The sequence below is a fragment of the Papio anubis genome, chromosome 6, assembly GCF_008728515.1.
Source record: "Papio anubis isolate 15944 chromosome 6, Panubis1.0, whole genome shotgun sequence".
Classification (NCBI taxonomy): Eukaryota; Metazoa; Chordata; class Mammalia; order Primates; family Cercopithecidae; genus Papio; species Papio anubis.
Window position 1 is genome coordinate 24,713,044 of NC_044981.1, and position 20,630 is coordinate 24,733,673.

The following is a 20,630-nucleotide window of genomic DNA, read 5'->3' on the forward strand; positions in this document are numbered from 1 at the left end:
CGAGCCAGTATGATCTTCAGGTGATCTGCCTGCCTCAGCCTCCCAAAATGTTGGGATTACAGGCATGAGCCACCGTTCCCAGCTGGCTTATATGTTCTTGACCTGGCCCTGGCTTGTATCCATGATCAACTTCATGGAAGAATTTTTAAAATAACAGCTTTATTAAAATATAATTCACATACCATATTTACCTACTTGAAGTGTACAATCCAATGGTTTTTAATATATTCAGTGTTGTGCAGCCATCACATTACCCCAAAAAGAAACTCTGTACCCATTAGCAGTCACTTCTCTTCTTTCTAATTTATGTTCTGTCTATATATTTGCCTTTTCTGAAATTTCACATAAATGAAATCATTTAATATGTGTGTGGTCTTTTGTGACTGACTTCTTCACTTAGCATAATGTTTTCAAGGTTCATCCATGTTGTAGCATGTATCAGTACTTAATTCCTTTTTATTGTGGAATAATATTGCATTGTATGAATATTCTATATTTATTCATTCATCAGTTGATGGACATTTGAGTTGTTTCTTCCTTTTGGCTGTTATAAATAATGCTGCTATGAACATTTACTTAAAAGCTTTTGTGTAGACATATGTTTTGAATTCTCTTAGGCATATACATAGGAGTAGAATTACTGGGATATATGTTAACTCTGTCTTTAACCATGTGAGAAACTGCCAGATGTCTTCCAAGTCCGTTGCATCATTTTACATTTCCAGCAGCAGTGTATTCCAATTTCTCCACATTCTTGTTATTATGTCTTTTTTAGTATAACCATCCTAGTGGGTATGAAGTATGTCATGGTGGTTTTGATTTTCCTTTCCCCAACTATTAATGATGTTGAGCATCTTTTCATGTGCTTATTGGCCATTCTAATATGTTCTTTGGAGAAATGTCTATTCAGAACTTTTGCCCATTTTTATTTATTTATTTATTTATTTATTGAGACAGAGTCTCCCTCTGTTGCCCAGGCTGAAGTGCAGTGGCATGATCTCAGCTCACTGTAACCTCCACCTCCTGGATTCAAGCAATTCTTCTGCCTCAGCCCCCTGAGTAGCTGGGACCACAGACCCCTGCCACCATGCTGGCTGATTTTTGTATTTTTAGTAGAGACGGGGTTTCACCATGTTGGCCAGGCTCGTCTCAAACTCCTGACTTCAAGTGATCCACCCACCTCGGCCTCCCAAAGTGTTGGGATTACAGGCGTGAGCCACCAAGCTCAGCCTTTGCCCATTTTTAGTTTAAAAAATCGTTTTTTAAATTATTGAGGTGTAGAAGTTTTTTATTCTAGATACAAGTTCCCTGTCAGATATATACTTTACAAATATGCTCCCCTATTCTGTGAGCTGTCCTTTCACTTTCTTGGTGATATCCTTTGCAGCACAGAAGTTTTTAATTTTAATAAAGTCCAACTTATCTATGTTTTTCATTTGTCCCTTGTGCTTTTGTTGTTTTATCTAATATACCATTGAAGACTTTTTCACTACTATAATGATCATAAAAAAACAGTACGGAGCAGATGTTGAGGAAAAAAATGAAGTTTTTAGTTTCAACTATTATGAAACAGAACTGGAAACACCTGGTCACAGCTGAGCAAATCCTATGACACTGTGTGTTATGGGACTGTGCTAGGTCTTAATGAGATGAGCCAAGAAATAGCAGCAATGTCCCCTGGAGGAAGAAAACACTGCTAACTCAATTTTCTCTGTAACTTGAAAGGGCTATAAAATAAGAAGGTTATCAAAGGAACTAAAATTTTGAAAAGCCATGACCAAACATTTCTCAAGGAAATTCAGATAAAAGTCAGAGAGCACTCACTTAAGGTTTATCTTCTATAACTGTGGAAAAATGCATTTCATTATGTTAGAAATGGCTTACTTAGGATTAGGCTGCTTCAAACAGAATAGGATCTGTGGAGTGATGATGGTGGCACCTTGGCTAAAAATATCTGCTTAATTTCCCTTTTGGAGTTTTACATTATACCATTGGATACACTGAAATTTCCCTGGTTGAAATGCAGATACCACTGCGAAGGTTACATTTTAATGAAATAACACTTTATAAAGATTCTGTGCCAGCCTCCTTTCTGAAGAAACACAATCCAGACCAGCTTGGGAGGGCTCCTGTGTTAACTTCCAATCTTAAAGGACAACCTCAGATACTCCCAGTCTCTGACATTTATAGCAAGTTAGGAAATGATTTCTCAAACCTGTGCTTACATAGCCTAAATAAATGACAATAAGATAGACAATAAAGTATTTAACAATTGGTCTTCAATTTTCTAAAAAGAACCAGCCTTTTCTTTTACCTTTAAAACATTCATTGTCTGTACACACATGCTCTTCTTTTACAGAAATCTAGTTTTCTCAACATGGCTCAAGCATATTAGACTTCTCAGGGGTTCTCAAATATTTTGTCCCTTCATTAGTGCTATGAAATTTGTCAGACATAAATTTTGGCCATATTTATGATTAACAGTTCAATAAGCATGATAAACATCAACAACAGAACAAGTTTATGGTTATACTCTACAGGCCTTGAGAACAAGTTCTATTGCTCTACAGTTTGATCCTGAAAGCAGTCACACCAAGGATCTTGTCTCCAGATTTCAACCCTACAGATTTACCATCTAAGATAATTATGATATTATGTGTTAATAAAATTTCACAGTCCAATGGGGATTTTCACAGCACATACTCCAGCACATACAGACCTCCCATCCACAGCAGAGCCGCATGGTTATGAAACAAAAAGGGTATTAAAAGGAGAAACTATGTTTGTTTTGAGAGCTTTTCTCACCCTTTTTAGGGGCATCAGGGGATAGCTTGGTAGTTTCTTCTTTAGTCTCACCCTTATTTCATGTTAGCCCAAACTATAGAGGTCCGTGCTTATTTGCAGGTTGATAGTTGAATATTTACTGAAGGCCTAAAACAAATTGTAGGCTTGAAAAGTGAGATTTGAGCCAGGTGCAGTGACTCTAGCCTGTAATCCCAGCACTTTGGGAGACCGAGGCGGGTGGATCAGCTGAGGTCAGGTGTTCAAAACCAGCCTGGACAACATGATGAAACCTCCTCTCTATTAAAAATACAAAATTAGCCAGGAGTGGTGGTGGACGCCTGTAATCGCAGCTACTTGGGGGCCTGAGGCAGGAGAATCGCTTGAACCCTGGAGGTGGAGGTTGCAGTGAGCCGAGATCGCACCATTGCTCCAGCCTGGGCAACAAGAGCAAAACTCCATCTCAAAAAAAAGAAGGAAGGGAGGGAGGGAGGGAGGAAAAGAAAGAGAAAAAAGAAAAATGAGATTTGGCCAGGTAGCAGCCATTGTCCTGGAGCTTGGGACAGAATTAAGAACCAAAGGCACGGCTGGGCGCGGTAGCTCATGCCTGTAATCCCAGCACTTTGGGAGGCCCAGGCGGGCGGATCACGAGGTCAGGAGATGGAGATCATCCTGGCTAACACGATGAAACCCCATCTCTACTAAAAGAACAACAACAAAAAAATTATCCTGGCGTGGTGGTGGGCGCCTAGTAGTCCCAGCTACTTAGGAGACTGAGGCAGGAGAACGGTGTGAACCTGGGAGGCAGAGCTTGCAGTGAGCTGAGATCGTGCCACTGCGCTCCAGCCTGGGTGACAGAGCAAGACTCTGCCTCAAAAAAAAAAAAAAAGAACCAGAGGCATTTACTTCTATCCCACCATGTATTTTCTTTATTTTTTAACTTCTTCTTTCCCCTGTTCCTTTTTTTCTCCCGCCTGCCTTTCTTTTTTCCTTTTCCAATTACTCATGCTTTATGCCCACCAGCGTTATCAGAAAATATTAATTAGACACCATTTGTTTACACTTGGGGTTAAAGCTATACAGATTGCTGTCCAAACAAATCTGCTGGTACCATTTAATAAGGAATTTTTTTACCCATTATCTTTGCCTGTTAGTCTCAATTTCTTATCAAACACACTTTTATTTAGTTTTCCTTGACCCTGGGCTCTCACTGACTTTTGCTCCTTGACTACTTCCTAATTTCATTTCAAATATTTTTCTAGATTCCGGATGTCACTTCCACGATTCAAAATGCTCTTACTATTCCATTTAACGTATCTAGGAAGGTTATAGTGATAAATTGAAAAAGTGAGCTGCTGACACTTTTGTTAGAAATCCATCATCATCTTTAGAAAGAAAATGTTAAAATATTACAGAGTTCGTGCCACTCTTCTTACCCTATTCCCACATACAAAGAATTTAAGGCAAATTTGAGCACTTAACATATCAAGGAAAATTTAAATGTTTTCTAAATTTTTTCCTCCCTTCCCAGAATACATTCCATTCTCTATTCCACGAAGATTTGGTGTTGAAAAAGAATGGGAAAGATACATACATGTATAGTAATTCCTTCCACAGGTAAGGTAATTCCACTTATCTAAAATCATTTAAGTATACTGTAATTATGGACGTCCATTAATTCTTTGTCCAGTAATAATACATGTGTATATATATGTAGGCCTATGTGCAAATATATACATATGTAAGCATACACAGTACCAGTAGACTTTTTCATCTGAACACTGCATGTTATCTATTCATAACAAAATGCCCTAAAATTTTGCAGCTTAAAATAACAAACATTTATTATCTCATATTAATTGTGGATCAGGAATTTGGGAGCAGCTTTACCAGGCAATTTGTCCTCAGAGTTTTTCATGAGGTTGCAGTCAGGATTTTGGCCAAGGCACCAGTCATCTGAAGGCTTGACTCATAAGACTTTTGGCAGAAGTCCTCAGTTTCTCACCATTTGGGCTTCACAACATGGTAGCTGGCTTCCCTCAAAGTAAATGATCTCGGAGAGAGGGAGACAGAAGCCGTAATGTCTTTGATGACCTGGGCAAAGAAGCAATACTCCATCGTTTCCATATTGGTTATACAAGTCACCCTACTCAGTGTAGGAAGAGACTGCACAAGAGTGTGAATATCGAGAGACAGGGATCACTAGAGGGATCTTAGACACTGGCTACTATAAACATCTTTTATGTTGTGTACAAAATAGAAAGTAGCCATCTAAAGGCATTTACCAGAGACCTCTAGGTCTGTCATAGTCAGCATAGACCAGGTTAGAGGTCAGAAAACTTTCTTAAATGGTAGAAGTAAATATTTTAGGCTTGCAGCCCATACAATCTCTGTTTCAACTACTCAACTCGTTTGTAGCATGGAAGTAGCCATGGATAATACATAAAAAAATACATATGCCTGTGTTCCAACAAAACTGTACAAAAACAGGCAGCTTGCCTGCAGGTTACAGGTTGCCCTGCACTAGATTATACTGAAATAAAACTCCCAAAATCTCAGTGGCTTAAACAACAAAGCTTTGTTATTCACTCACGATGAGTGAGTTATAGGCTTTCAGGAATTCAGAATTATGGAGAATAACATGTTTCCACAATCCCTGAGGCGGAAAACAGAGGCATGACAAATCCCACACTGACTTTTAAAGCTTCCACCTGGAAGTGATAACAATCTCACTCTAATTTCTTTGGCCAAAGCAAGTCACATGACTACCCCTAACTTAATGAGATCAAGGAAATACAAATACAAACCTACCAAGTGCCCAAAGAGGTGGTGAAGCAGATATATTTGGTGATATGAATACTAGAAGCATACTATTTACAAATCTTTTGCTCTTGTTTTACCTCCAAACCTTTAGTTGAAGCTGACACTGTTAGCAATGTTAGGAGAACTCACTGTGGAAACACTAGACTATAAAGTCTATTTCTAGTCACATTTTGCTTTTGCTTTTCCCCAAACCACTCTTGTCCTACTTGCTTCAACTCTTGTGAATCTATCTATTGTCATTGCTTTCAGCAGACAATATTTATGCTATAAAATTTAAGTTTATTCTTAATGTAGAATACATAGCAATTTTTTTTTTCTGGCTGAAATGGAGCTTCACTATTCAACTTCCAATTCAAAAACAGGCTTCCTAATGTTTCCAGAAAAAAGAAATATAGGCAGTTAGTTATCTACCTCCTCTTATACAACAATAGAGAAGTTAATCAATTACAAATATTTGTTGAACATCTACTATATAATCACACTGTGCTGTGTGTTTTGAAGGCTACAGAAAAATAAACACTTATTCCCAAAGAGTTTTAAGTAGTTACCAAAATAATAATAAATATCTAAAAAGAGTGAGTAATACTAGACTGTATAATTAAGAACTGAACTGTGAATGTCAGGCATTGAGCAGGATAACAGTAAGATAAGTAGGAGGTCAATGAAAACTGAGTTAAATGAGATTCACAAAGGAAGGGTGCCCAAGTTTTGAAAGTTGGTAAGAATTTTCCTAGATTTCAGTGGAAGAAGAGAGGGAAGAGAAGAATGAAATTTCTGAAAAGGAAACATAATAACTGAGGGCACGAAGGTGGATATTAGCTTGGTATATCCATGATAAAGTAAAGATATCAATCTAAATACAACAAAAGATGCACATTTAGAAAGAGGAGAAAATGCTTGGGAAAAGATAGAATGAAGCTCTGGTTCAAGATGGCAGCCTGAACACACTCTTTGGTCTCTCTCTCTCTCACAATACACAATTAAGAAGAGTAATAAATAATTTTCAAATGAACAAAGCCAGAACACCTAAAAGAATGGAAGGAGGACAATTAGCAGACAATAGTTTTTAATTAAGTGCTCATAAACTGATGCTGGTGTTGACCCCCCAGTTAAAGTCCTCTTTCTTGGCTCCCTGCCACTTTTCCCTAAAGGGAAGCCTTTCTGTTTAGCACTCTCTACTTGGCTGATTAGAACTTCCTGTCATACTGGGCTTGGTGGCTCATGCCTGCAATCTCAGCACTTTGGGAGGCCAAGGCAGGTGGGCCACCTGAGGTCAGGAGTTCAACACCAGCCTGGCCAAAATAGCAAAACCTCATCTCAACTAAAAATATAAAAATTAGCCGGGCGTGGTGGTGGGCACCTGTAATCCCAGCTACTCAGGAGACTGAGGTAGAAGAATCACTTGAACCCGGCAGATGGAGGTTGCAGTGAGCTGAGATTGCACCACTGCATTCCAGCCTGGGCGACAGAGCGAGACTCTATCTCAAAAACAAAACAAAACAAAACAAAAACAAAAAAACTGAACTTCCTGTCAGCCTCTTCTGTTTTCTGGACAATTAACTAGCAGGAAAACAGCTCTGTATAAAATAATAGAGGAAACACACAGGAAAATCACCTAATTTCCGTTTTTTCTTTTTAACATAAAAAAGTATCCCCAAATCACTGGACACATGAAGAAAATCAGCTACATGCAATTTTGAAAACTGGAAGAAGCAAAAATAAAGACTGACTATACAAAAAACAATTTGGGAACAGAAAAAGAACTTTTAAAGCCTCTAGTTAATATTCCCAGAGGTAGTTTAGAACACAATTAATACATGAAATCACAATGAGATGCTACAAATAAAGCACAATTAGAGAACATGAAAGAGCACTTGGAAATTAATAATAAGCTTGTCACACTTCAAAACTGGTCAATATGACATTAGAAAAAAGGAGAAAGAAAAAAACTAGAAAATATGAAACTCCTAGAGGTCTAATCCCAGTTCAAGTTCTAACCAATAGGAATTCCAGAAAGAAAACCTAGAGAAAATGCAAGAATAGAAGTTACTGCAGAAAATATGCCAAAGTTGAGATACCCATGAATCTTCGGATTGAAAGGGCATACTGAAAGACAAACAAGATAATGGTAGATGAAATAAGGAAAAAGATAAGTTTCAGAAGGCACCCAGAACAGAGACAAATAGGTCACCCACAAGGGAATGAAAATCACACTGACAACAGGCTAAATATCTAGAATTATCAGATATCAGAAAACAATAGTATCTTTTCAAGAAATAGTGCTAGAACAACTGGGTATACATATTGGGTGGGGTGTGGGGGATCTTAACCACTACATCAAACCATGTGCAAAAACTGTGATGACTCTTGGACCTAAATGTAGTAGCTAAAGCAAAAATATATAAAACACAGGAAAATATTTTCATGACTTGAGGGTAGGCAAAGTTTTTTAGATAAGACACTAAAAGCAAAACCTTGGTAGAAAGAATTGGCAAATCAAAATCACCAACTTTTAAAACATTTGTTTATCAAAAACATTGTCAAGAAAATAAATAGGCAAGTCACAACTTGGGAAAAAAATTCTGCAAAACATGTATTTGACAAAGGATTGGAATTCAGAATGTATAAAGAATCCCTAAAACATATTAATAAAAAAAATCAATTTTTAAATGTGAGTTAAAGATTTAATCAGACACCCCCTGATATGGTTTGCCTGTGTCCCCACCCAAATTTCATTTTGAATTGTACTCCCACAATTCCCAAGTGTTGTGGAAGGGACCCAGTCAGAGGTAATTGAATCATGGGGCCAGGTCTGTCCCATGCTTTTCTCATGATAGTGAACAAGTCTCAAGAGATCTGATGGTTTTATAAAGAGGAGTTCCCCCGCACAATTTCTCTGTCTTTGCCTGCTGCCATCCATATAAGACGTGACTTGCTTCTCCTTGCCTTTGCCATGATTCTGAAGCCTCCCCAGCCACGTGGAAACGTGGGTCCATTAAACCTCTTTTCTTTATAAATTAACTAGTCTCAGTTATGTCTTTATTAACAGCATGAAAATGGACTATTACAGTAAATTGGTACCGGTAGAGTGGGGTGCTGCTGTAAAGATACCTGAAAATATGGAAGTCACTTTGGAAATGGGCAACAGGAAAAGGTTGGAACAGTCTGGAGGGCTCAGAAGAAGACAGGAAAACGTGGAAAAGTTTGGAACTTCCTAGAGATTTGTTGAATGGCTTTGACCAAAATGCTGATAATGACATGGACAATGAAATCCAGGCCAAGGTGGTCTCAGATGGAGCTGAGGAACTTGTTGGGAACTGAAGTAAAAGTGACTCTTGCTAAGTATTAGCAAAAAGACTTGTGACATTTTGCCCCTGCCCTAGAGATTTGTAGAACTTTTAACTTAAGGGAGACGATTTAGGGTATCTGGTAGAAGAAATTTCTAAGCAGCAAAGCATTCAAGAGGTAACTTGGGTGCTGTTAAAAGCATTCAGTTTTAAAAGAGAAACAGAGTTAAAAGTTCAGAAAAATGGCAGCTGGAGGATGCATTAGAAAAGAAAATCCCATTTTCTGAGGAGAAATTCAAGCCAGCTGCTTGAATTTGCATAAGTAACGAGGAGCCAAATGTTAATTGCCAAGACAATGAGGAGTATGTCTCCAGGGCATGTCAGAGATCTTCATGGCAGCCCCATCCATCACAGGCCTGTAGGCCTAGGAGGGAAAAATGGTTTTGTTGGCTGGGCCCAAGACCCCCCTGCTCTGTGCAGCCTAGCAGCTTGGTGCCCTGCATCCCATGGTTAAAAGGGACCAACATATAGCTCAGGCTGTTGCTTCAGAGGTTGCAAGCCCCAAACCTTGGCAGCTTCCACATGGTGTTGAACCTGCAGATGCATGGAAGTCAAGAATTGAGGTTTGGGAACCTCTGCCTAGATTTCAGAGGATGTATGAAAACATGTAGATGTCCAGGCAGAAGTTTGCTGCAGGGGCGGGGCCCTCATAAAGAACCTCTGCTAGGGCAGTGTGGAAGAGAAATGTGGGGTCAGAGCCCCCACACAGAGTCCCTACTGGGGCACTGCCTAGTGGAGCTGTGAGAAGAGGGGTACTATCCTCCAGACCCCAGAATGATATTCACTTATAGTTTGTACTGTGCACCTGGAAAAACCACAGAAACTCATTGCCAGCCTGTGAAAGCAGCCGGGTGGGGAGCTATACCCTGTAAAGCCACAGGGGCAGAGCTGCCCAAGGCCTTGGGAGCCTACCTCTTGCATCAGGGTGACCCGATGTGATATGAGACATGGAGTCAAAAGAGATCATTTTGGAGGTTTAAGATTTGACTGCCCCGCTGAATTTCAGACTTGCATGGGTCCTTTAGCCCCTTCATTTTGACCAATTTCTCCCACTTGAAATGGATATATTTACCTGATGCCTGTTCCCCATTGTATCTAGGAAGTAACTAACTTGCTTTTGATTTTACCAGCTCATAGGCAGAAGGGACTTGCCTTGTCTCAGATGGGACTTTGGGCTGTGGACTTTTGAGTTAATGCTGAAATGAGTTAAGACTTTGGGGGACTATTGGAAAGGCATGATTGGTTTTGAAATGTGAGGACATGAGATTTGGGAGTGGCCAGGGCAGAATGATATGGTTTGGCTGGGTCCTCACCCAAATCCCTTCTTGAATTGTAGCTCCAACAATTCCCATGCGTTGTGGGAAGGAACTAGTCAGAGGTACTTGAATTATGGGGGTGGGCCTTTCCCATGCTGTTCTTGTCGTAGGGAGTAAGTCTCAAGATATCTGATGGTTTTATAAAGAGGAGTTTCCCTGCACAAATTCTCTCTCTTTGCCTGCCACCATCCATGTAAGACATGACTTGCTCCTCTTTGCTTTCCACCATGATTGTGAGGCCTCCCCAGCCATGAGGAACCATTAAATATCTTTCCTTTATAAATTACCCAGTTTTTGGTATGTCTTTATTAGCAATGTGAAAACAGACTGATACACCCCCAAAAAGATATACAAATGGCACAAAAACTGCTCAAAATTATTGAACATCAGGGAAATGAAAACAGAAATGAAATTGAAATGCCACGGTATACTCAACAATATGGATAAAACTAAAAAGACTGACAACATCAAATATTAGCAAGCATGTGGAGCAACCAGAACTCTCATATGTTATGGATGGACTATCAAATGGTACAAACTCAAGCTAGCAATATTGCAAGACTTCATCTCTACAGAAAAATTAAAAATTAACCCAGCATAGTGTTGCATGCCTGTAGTCTTAGCAACTGAGGAGGCTGAGGTGAGAAGATCACTTGAGCCTGGGAGGTTGAGGTTGCAGTGAGCTATGATCACACCACTGCACTCCAGCCTTGGTGATGAAGCAAGACCCTTTCTCAAAAAAATAAATAAAATGGTACAGCCACATGGAAAAATATCTGGAAGTTCCTTATGAAATGAAATCTACCCCTACCCTGTAGACTCAGCAACTTCATGCCTAGGTGTCTATTCAAGAGAAATGAAAACTCTGTCTACAAAAAGATGTGTACAAAAATGTTTATAGCAGCTTTACTCATAATAGCTGAAAATTGGAAACAGCCCATGGGTCCGTCAGTGGGAGAATGGATAAATAACCTGTGGTATAGTCATACAGTGAAATAAATGCAGACTACAATATGGATGAATCTTGAAAGCATGCTGAATAAAAGAACGATATAGAAAAGATTGAATGCTTGGGAGGCCAAGGCAGCGGATCACTTGAGGTCAGGAGTTTGAGACCAGCTGGGCCAACATGGTGAAACCCCATCTCTACCAAAACTACAAAAATTAGCTGAGTGTGGTGGCAGGTGCCTGTAATCCCAGCTACTCAGGAGGCTGAGGCACAAGGATCACTTGAACCCAGCAGGTGGAGGTTGCAGTGAGCCAAGATCTTGCCACTGAACTCTAGCCTGGGTGACAGAGCAAGACTCTGTCTCAGAAAGAGACAAAGAGAGAAAGAGAGAGAGAAAGAGGAAGGAAGGAAGGAAAGAAAGAAAGGAAGAAAGGAAGAAAGAAGGAAAGAAGGAAAAGAAAAGAAAAGAAAAGAAAAGGAAAGAAAAGAAAAAAGAAAAGAAAGAAAATGCTATACGAATTCATCCTCATGAAGTCACACATCCTCATGAAGTCACACCGTGCAGGGATTCACTGGAAAGAAACATAAGGGAATATCTAATGTTCTGTATCTTGATATGGATTTGGGTTGCAGTGTCAGAACTCATTGAATGGTACACTTAATATTTGTGTATTTTGTGTACAGATTTTAGCTCAAATGAAAACAATTATAAACAAATATTGAAGTCTAAGTAATGATATGCATGCTGAAGTGTTTGAGAGTAAAGTATAGTGATGACTGCAATTTATTTTGAAATGCACAAAAAAGATGGGTCAACAGATGAATAGAGAGATAGATAGATGGATGGATGTTTGGTAAAACAAACATATTATAATGTTATTTGTAAACCTAAGTTGTATGTATATAAGTGTTCACTATAAATTCTTTTAACTTTTACGTTGAAACTTTTCATGATAAAATTTTAAGAAGAAATGAAACAATGAAATATTGCTTTCAACATTTTAAAAGAGAATTATCATAAACCTAGACTTTCACATTCAGCTAAACTATCAAACAAGTGTTAGAGCAACATAACGCTATTTTTTAGTTTTTCAAGGAATAATGAACATGTGTTTTTTGCCTCCCAAGAATCTCTTAGGGCCCCATCCCTACCCCACGCTTAGTTCCTGTACTTCAGGTGGGATATTCCCATCTCTCAACGTTATGGGTGGGCTTATGGCTCAGGTTTGGCCAAGTAAATTATTTCATGGCCCTGGCCACAGTGGTTGGTTCAGAAATGCATCAAGCAAGTTCTATCAGGCAGTCCACAGGTATTTTGCTGGAACTATCAGGAGAGTTGTTTTTATTTTTGCTAGGATCACAATTTGTGAAGAGGAGATGAGCCTAGAAGGATGCTGATACCTCTATTGGCCAGTACATGAAGTGACCTTGCTTGAGAATAAAGTCAGTACAAAGGAAAACAAAACCAGAATATGGAGAGAAAGAAACATTGCAGTGATTACATTGTTGGAGCTCCTGGATTAATCTTTGGACTTTTTAGTTATCTGCCCTGTAAATTCCCTTTTTCTTTGCATTACTTAGTGTAAGGGAGATATTAATCACATAGTGAACAAATCATATTTTTCTTCTTGTAGTGGGATGAATAGTATATACCCAAAACTCATGTCTACCTGAAACCTCAGAATGTGATATTATTTGGAGACAGGGTCTTTGCAGATGTAATTAATTAAGGATCTCAAGATGTAATCATCCTGGATTTAGGGTGGTCGCTAAATCCAATGACTGGGTTACTTATAAGAAGAGGAAAAGACACAGAGATACATAGAGAAGAAGGTCATGTGAAGACGGAGGTAGAGATTGGAGTGCTGAAGCTACAAGCCAAAAAAATGCCAAAGACTGCTGAGAGTCACCAGAAGCTAGGAAGAGCCTTCTTCCCTTCATTCCTGAAAAGGGAAATAAAAGAAAAAAGAAAGAGAGAAAGAAGAAAGAGAGAAAGAAAAGAAAAAGAAAGAAAGAGAGAGAGAAAGAAAGAAAAGAAAAGAAAAGAAAAAAGAAAAGAAAAGAAAAGAAAAGGATTCCTCCTTAGAACTCAGAGAGAGCATGGCTCTGCTGACTTCCAGCTTCCAGGACTATGAGAGAATAAATTTCTGTTTTTTAAGCCACCTACTTTCCAGTAATTTGTTATGGCAGCTCTAAGAAACTAATATAACTCTAAATAAAGAAAGATAGCAATTAGAAACACAGGCTGCCTATAAGCCCAGCATTTTGTGAGGCCCAGGTGGGTAGGTCTCTTGAGCCCAGGAGTTTGAGACCAGCCTGGGCAACATGGTGAGACCTTGTGTTTACAAACATTACAAAAGTTAACCAGGCATGGTGGCACATGCCTGTAGTCCCAGGTACTCTGGAGGCTGAGGTGGGAGAATTGCTTGAGCCCAGAAGGTCCAGGCTGCAAAGAGCCATGATCACGCCACTGCACTCCAGTCTGGGTGACAGAGTGACACCCTGTCTCAAAAAAAAGAAAAAAAAATTAAAATGCTGAGAAAAAATATCAAATACGAAGCAAGCTAAAACTGTGGCATGATTTTTGAGCAACTGAATGAAAAGGGGGTCTATTTGGATGGATGTTAAGAACACTTTATTGTGGTCAGGGCACAGTGGCTCTTGCCTGTAATCCCAGCAATTTGGGCGGCTGAGGTGAGTGGATCACTTGAGGTCAGGAGTTTGAGACCAACCCGGCTAACATGGTAAAATCCTGTTTCTACCAAAAAATACAAAAATTAGTTGGGCATCGTGGCGTGTGCTTGCAGTCTCAGCCACTTGGGAGGCTGAGGTGGGAGGATTCCATGAACCCAGGAGGCAGAGGTTGCAGTGAGCTGAGATCATGCCACTGCCCTCCAGTCTGGGCAACAGAGTGAGACCCTATCTCAAAAACAAAACAAACAAGCAAACAAAAAAAAAAACACTTTCTTGTGAATGGCCCAGGCATTGTGATAATGGAACTTGCGGGGAGAGCATTATTCCCGGCACAATATTTTGCTCTACAGTGAACAGTATTTACATAGTCATAATAATGCAACCCTATATATTGGCATTACACTCTTAAAACAAATCTGTAAAAATAACATACACTCCTTAAATATCGTCATGCACAGAATATAAATGCTATCCCTCTTGACAATGTGAAACTAAAGACATAGCTGACAGAAGTTGGAATGTGGAAGGGGAAAGATACATGAAAGGGAGAGTAAGGAGACAAATGATCTCATTTTAGTTTGTAAGGAATTAAGAATATTCATGGCAGCACAATTATCATGTGTATATATAAATTAAAAATTAACAAATTAAAAGAAAAAAAAATCAGTGCCACCAGGGAATAGAAAAATGTTTGAATAAAAAAGGCAATGAATGCCAAAGTGTGTATGTCTTCAAAGTACTAAGGTTAACAAATGTCAAGCACAATTCTATAACTGGCTAAACTTTTATTCAGGATAGAAAGAGTAAAATAAAGCATTTTTATATATTTAAAAAAAAAAAAAAGACCGGGCACGGTGGCTTACGCCTGTCCTGGAAGCACTTTGGGAGGCCGAAGCGGGTGATTCACCTGAGGTCAGGAGTTCGAGACCAGCCTGACCAACATGGAGAAACCCTACCTCTACTAAAAATACAAAATTAGCCGAGTGTGGTGGCCTATGCCTGTAATCCCGGATACTCGGAAGGCTGAGGCAGGAGAATTGCTTGAACCTGCGAGGTGGAGGTTGCGGTGAGCCGAGATTGCACCACTGTACTCTAGCCTGGGCAACAAGAGCGAAACTCCATCTCAAAAAAAAAAAAAAGAATACTTAAGGCATCATTATTCATAGTAGGTCCAAATAAAACACAACCTAAATGTCCATCAACAGTGGAATGGATAAATAAATTGTGATATAATATAGGCATACAAAGAAATGTTTTACAATAATAAATGATAGCTACATGCAACAACATGGATGAAGCCCGTAAACATTATATTGAGTGAAAGTAGCCAAACACAAAATAATGCTAACTATATAAGTTTGTATAATACAAACTATATAACCATATAAGACTATATTCATATAGATTGAAGAATAAACAAAACTAATCTACAGTAGCAGAAGTCAAGATAGTGATTACCCTTGGGAGGAAAAAAGAAAATAGTGCCCTAGTTTTCTTCTGGTACGTAAAAAACCACTCCGAACTTAGCAACTTAAAACAACGACCACAATGTGCTTTGCCAACAAGTCTGCAATTTGGGCAGGGCTTGGAGGGGACAGCTCATCTCTGCCTCAACAGCATAAGCTTGGACAGCTCAAAGGCTGGGGGCAGTGAGGGTGGGTGTTATTGGGGCCTTGAGAGTTGGAGGTGAAATCATTTGGAGTCTTGCCCACTTACATGTCTGACAGTTAATGCTGACTATTTGCTGGGACCTCTGGGACTGTTGGCCAGAATACCTACATGTGTCCTCTCATGTAGCTGCATGGTTTTTCTTGATCATGGTGGCTGGATTCCAAGAGCAAACATCCCAAGAAAGAGGAGAGAAAGCTGCCAGTTTCTTAAGGCCCGGTCTGAGAACTGGCACAGTATCACTTCCTCAGTACTCTATGGGTTAAGCTGTCAATTGAGTCAAGATTCAAGGGCAGGAGATAGAGATGCTGTTTCTTGATGTGAGGAACGGTGTCAAAGTATTTGGGGACTATATTTTAAAATCGCTGTAAGCTTTAATTAGGAGCACGTGAGAAGAGAGGGTGCTTCTGGGGTTCTGGTTTCTTGAGCTAGGTGGTGATTGTACAGGTATCTTCACTGTCTAATGATTCCTTCATCATACACATGGTTTGTGCACCTTCCTGAGCATATGTTTCACTCCAGTAAAAGAAAAGTTTAAAAAGGATGCAAAAGCTCTTTATGTCCAGATATAGAACAATCCCTAAGACATAGTAACATGCTATCATGGTTAAGTACTGAGCTCTAGGGGCTGGCCTGATGGGTTCAAGTCTAGTTCTGCCAATCCTAGGCTTTGTGTCTCAATTTTCTCATTTGTAAAATGGGGATTATAATAGCTGTTACCCCAGGAGGTTATCTCAAGGATAAAATGAGTTAAAACATGCAAAGCATTCAGAATAGTAATAGTAAAATAGACAGTGCTCAAGAACTGCTTGCTATTTTTGTTATATTAAACGAAAATTGCAATTTGTATAGGTAAAACAGTGTCTACAGTATGTTGCCTTATAGGGTTTGGCTGTGTCCCCACCCAAATCTCATCTTGAATTGTAGCTCCTATAATCCCCATGTGTCGTGGGAGGGACCTGGTGGGCAGTAATTGAATCATGGGGGTGGGTTTTTCCCATATTGTTCTCGTGATAGTGAATAAATCTCAAAAGATCTGATGGTTTTATAAAGGGCAGTTCCCCTGCATTTGTGCCCTCGCCTGCCACCATTTAAGATGTGTCCTTTGCTCCTCCTTCACCTTCTGTCATGATTGTGAGGCCTCCCCAGCCATATGGAACTGTGAGTCCATTAAACTTCTTTTTCTGTATAAATTACCCAATTGTGAGTATTTCATCATAACAGCATGAGAACAGGCTAATACACTGCCATTTGTGGGAAAATGAGTAGACATACCCATGGGTACAAACTATCTATAGATCAGAATATACAATAAACTAATAACATTGGTTGCCTGTGGGAGGGAGATTTTTCACAGTGTAGACTTTGGCACCTTTTGAATTTTCAACTGTTTGAAGGCTGCATCTGGGAAATGGGTCTGGGGTAGGGAAGAGGACTGTTGCTTTTTTTTTTTTTTAGTGAAAGTAGCCAGACACAAAAATTTAGTGTTGTATTTTCTACAATGTACATGATAAAAGCACTAAAAGAAAAGACAAGATGGGTCAGATTATAGAGGGCCTTATAAAAGACCAGGCAGGGAAATTTAGAGTTGATTAAGGCCTGAAAATGGCACTGGCAATGGTTATAAAAGGATGAATTTAAACACTTAATAGAAAAAAATCTAGAAAGTAAAATATCTGGATAGAAAATGATAGAGGTAAGTGAAGAGGACACCCAAGTTTTGGTGTGAGTAACTGTTATGTATTGAATTGTGCCTCCCCAAAACTCATATATTGAAATCCTAATCCCTAGTATGCTTCAGAATGTGCCTGTATTTAGAGATAAGACCTTGAAGAGATGATGAAGGTTAAAAAAATTATTAGAGTGGTGAAAAGTTATCAGAGTGGTCTCTAATCCAATATGATTAATGTCCTTATAAGAAAAGGGAGAGAAACCAGAAATACATGCACAAAAGAAAGGCCATTGCTGGGTACAGTGGTGCACGCTTGTAATCCCAGTAACTTGAGAAGCTAAAGTAGGAGCATTTCTTGAGCTCGGGAGTCCGAGGCAACAGAATGAGACCCTGCTTCTGGTGCAAAAACGACAAAAAAAAGCCATGTGAGGACCCACCAAGAAGATGGCCATCTGCAAGCCAAGGAGAGAGAGAGTTCAGGAGACACTAAACCTGCCAAAACCTTGATCTTGAACTTCTGACCCAGAGAACTGTGAGAAAATAAATTTCTTTTATTGTAGCTATCCAGTCTGTGGTGTTTTGTTATGGCAGCCTGAGCAGACTAAGACAGTGACTAAGAAAGTGACCGTGCCATGACCACAGGCAGGAAAGCGGGAAGGGGAGCTAGTTGGAGAAGGGAGGAGAAGGGAGGTGTTTTTGAATTGCCGCACCAGCCAGGCACAGTGGCTCATGTCTATAACCCCAGCATTTTGGAAAGCCAAGCCTTGAGCCCAGCCATGGGAGGTCTGCTTGAGCCCAGGAGTTTGAGACCAGCCTGGGCAATATAGTGAGATGCCATCTCTACAAAAAAGCTTCTCAATTATCTGGGCATGGTGGCTTGTGTCTGTAGTCCCAGCTACTTGGGAGGCTGAGGCAGGAGGATTGCTTGAGCCCAGGAGCTTGAGGCTACAGTTAGCTATCATAGCACCACTGCACTCGAGTCTGGGTGACAGTGAGACCTCATCTCAAAAATAAACATGTAAATAAGGCCAGGCATGGTGGCTCAAGCCTATAATTCCAGCACTTTGGCAGGCCAAGGCAGGCAGATCACTTTAGGTCAGGAGTTCAAGACTAGCTTGGCCAACATAGCAAAACCCCATCTCTACTAAAAATTCAAAAAAATTAGCTTGGTGTGGTGGTCCATGCCTGTAATCCCAGCTACTTGGGAGGCTGAGGTGGGAGGATCATTTGAACCTGGGAGGCAGAGGTTGCAGTGAGCCGAGATCTGACCACTGCCCTCCAGCCTGGTCCACAGCAAGAGACTCTGTCTCAAAAAATAAAAAATTAAAATAAATAGATACATACATACATAAAATAAAATTTAAAATTGCAGCACCAGTGAAATATGCTGTCTCACGGCTGTAATCCCAGCACTTTGGAAGTCCCAGGAGGGCAGATCACCTGCAGCCAGGAGTTCAAAACCACCTGGCCACCATGGTGAAACCCCATCTCTACTAAAAATACAAAAATTAGCCAGGTGTGGTGGTGCATGCCTGTAATCCCAGCTACTCAGGAGGCTGAGGAAGGAGAATTGCTTGAACCTGGGAGGCGGAGGTTGCAGTGAGCTGAGACAGAGCCACTGCACTCCAGCCTGGGCGACACAGCAAGACTCCATCTCAAAAAAAGAAAAAAAAAAAATAGAAAACAGAACAGGCCTTTTTAACCACAGAGGTAATGGCTACAGGGAAGATAATGTGACTCTGGAGTGAAAGGATAGAGAGAATAGGGAGCAAGGGAATATGTAGCAAAGGAATGGCAAGAGAAATAAGGCAATAAAAAGGGAAGGAACTGCTAACAAATAGGACGGAAGCCAAGGAAACTAAGCATTTGAGGTAGGAGAAATCTTTTTCTTTTTTTTTCTTTTTAATGCTGTAGAGAGGTACAGAGAAAGAAAAACCAGAAATGAATAATGGATTTAACTAAAAAGAGGTCTTTGTTGACCTTTTAGAAAACAGTTTCAGTGTTGCTGGGAGGATGGAAACCCCGTTGCCAAGTATGCGGTAGATGACAGTATGGATAGAGAACAAATGCAACCCCAAGGCATTTACCATCCATTTAAGAGCTTAGGTAGCCCACAGAAACAGTGTGCTGGGGGCTGGGCATGACTATCCACAGAGACCTGTTGTAGCACTGAAGGTAAATGGGGAAGGAACCAACGAAGTGGGAGAATGAAGGAAGACCAAGTATAAGTGAAGTCCTCTAAAGGTTTGCCTAGGATGGTTGGGAACACCGTAGATGAATTTATTTTAGAAAGGAGGGGGATAAGACTCCCAAAGAGGTAGGAGGCAAGGTGGAGAGATGGCGTAGCAATATACAGAAGTAGAAATTAGAATGATTGTAGGAGCTCGAGACTTGGTAGTGGCATACACGAGAAATTCATTGAATGTGAGGTAAGGGAATGGAAGGAAAGCTTGAGGAGAGAAAGAAAACCCATTGGTAAGATTACGAATTTCATACGAGTGAAAATTCATAAGAATTTCATAAGAATTCAGTAAAAGATACCAAGCAATGGTAATACCTAATCACTGATAAAAGCTCAAGCATCTGTAAAACAGAAGAAATAACAAAGAACTAAAGACAATCTGGGCCGTTTACGAAATCCACGTATGTGACCTTAAAGAAGCTCTTTCCCGAATCATTTTCTGTTATTGCTTTGCTGTTTCCAGAGTTCTGGAATTCTATACCACAAGCTGAAAATAAAGGTCATTGATATCACTGAAGCCAGGAAGAGTCTCTGCTAGGAAGACTTTTAGCACAAAATCAACTATTCCCTGCTCCAAGTGAAATATCTAAACTGTCTGCAAAGGCAAATGGCTAAAAGCTTTGACAGGAATACTTTGTTAAGTGAGATTAGTCATGACTTCTTTGTAATATAAGCCTGAAGAAAGAAATGAAAGTGGGAAGTAAAGATATGAGTCATGCTGCAACTTGGTAGCTGGCATTCATTCAGGAGCTCAACAATGTCAGCAGATCTCAGGCTCCTTCCTTCTGCCCTGCCAGTCCTTATTCTTGTTAATTCGTAAATTCAAAATGGCTGCCACAGCTCCCAACATCACAGTTCAAAGGCAGAAAACAGGGTAGTCAGGGTAAAAGTCTTTATCCTCCTGGGGCTACTCTTATCAGGGGAAAGATTACCTTTCCCAGTAGCCCTGTAGTAGAATTCCCCTCAAATCTCTTTGCCATGTAACTGGCTACTCTTAGATGTAAGGAAGGCTGACAAAGGGACACAGAATGGCTATGACTGGCTTAGCCAATAATGACTCATCTGCCAGGGCTGGGTACATTCCCCAGACAAAATAAGGCAGTGGGGAAGGAGCAGGGAAATGGCTATTGAGTAAGCA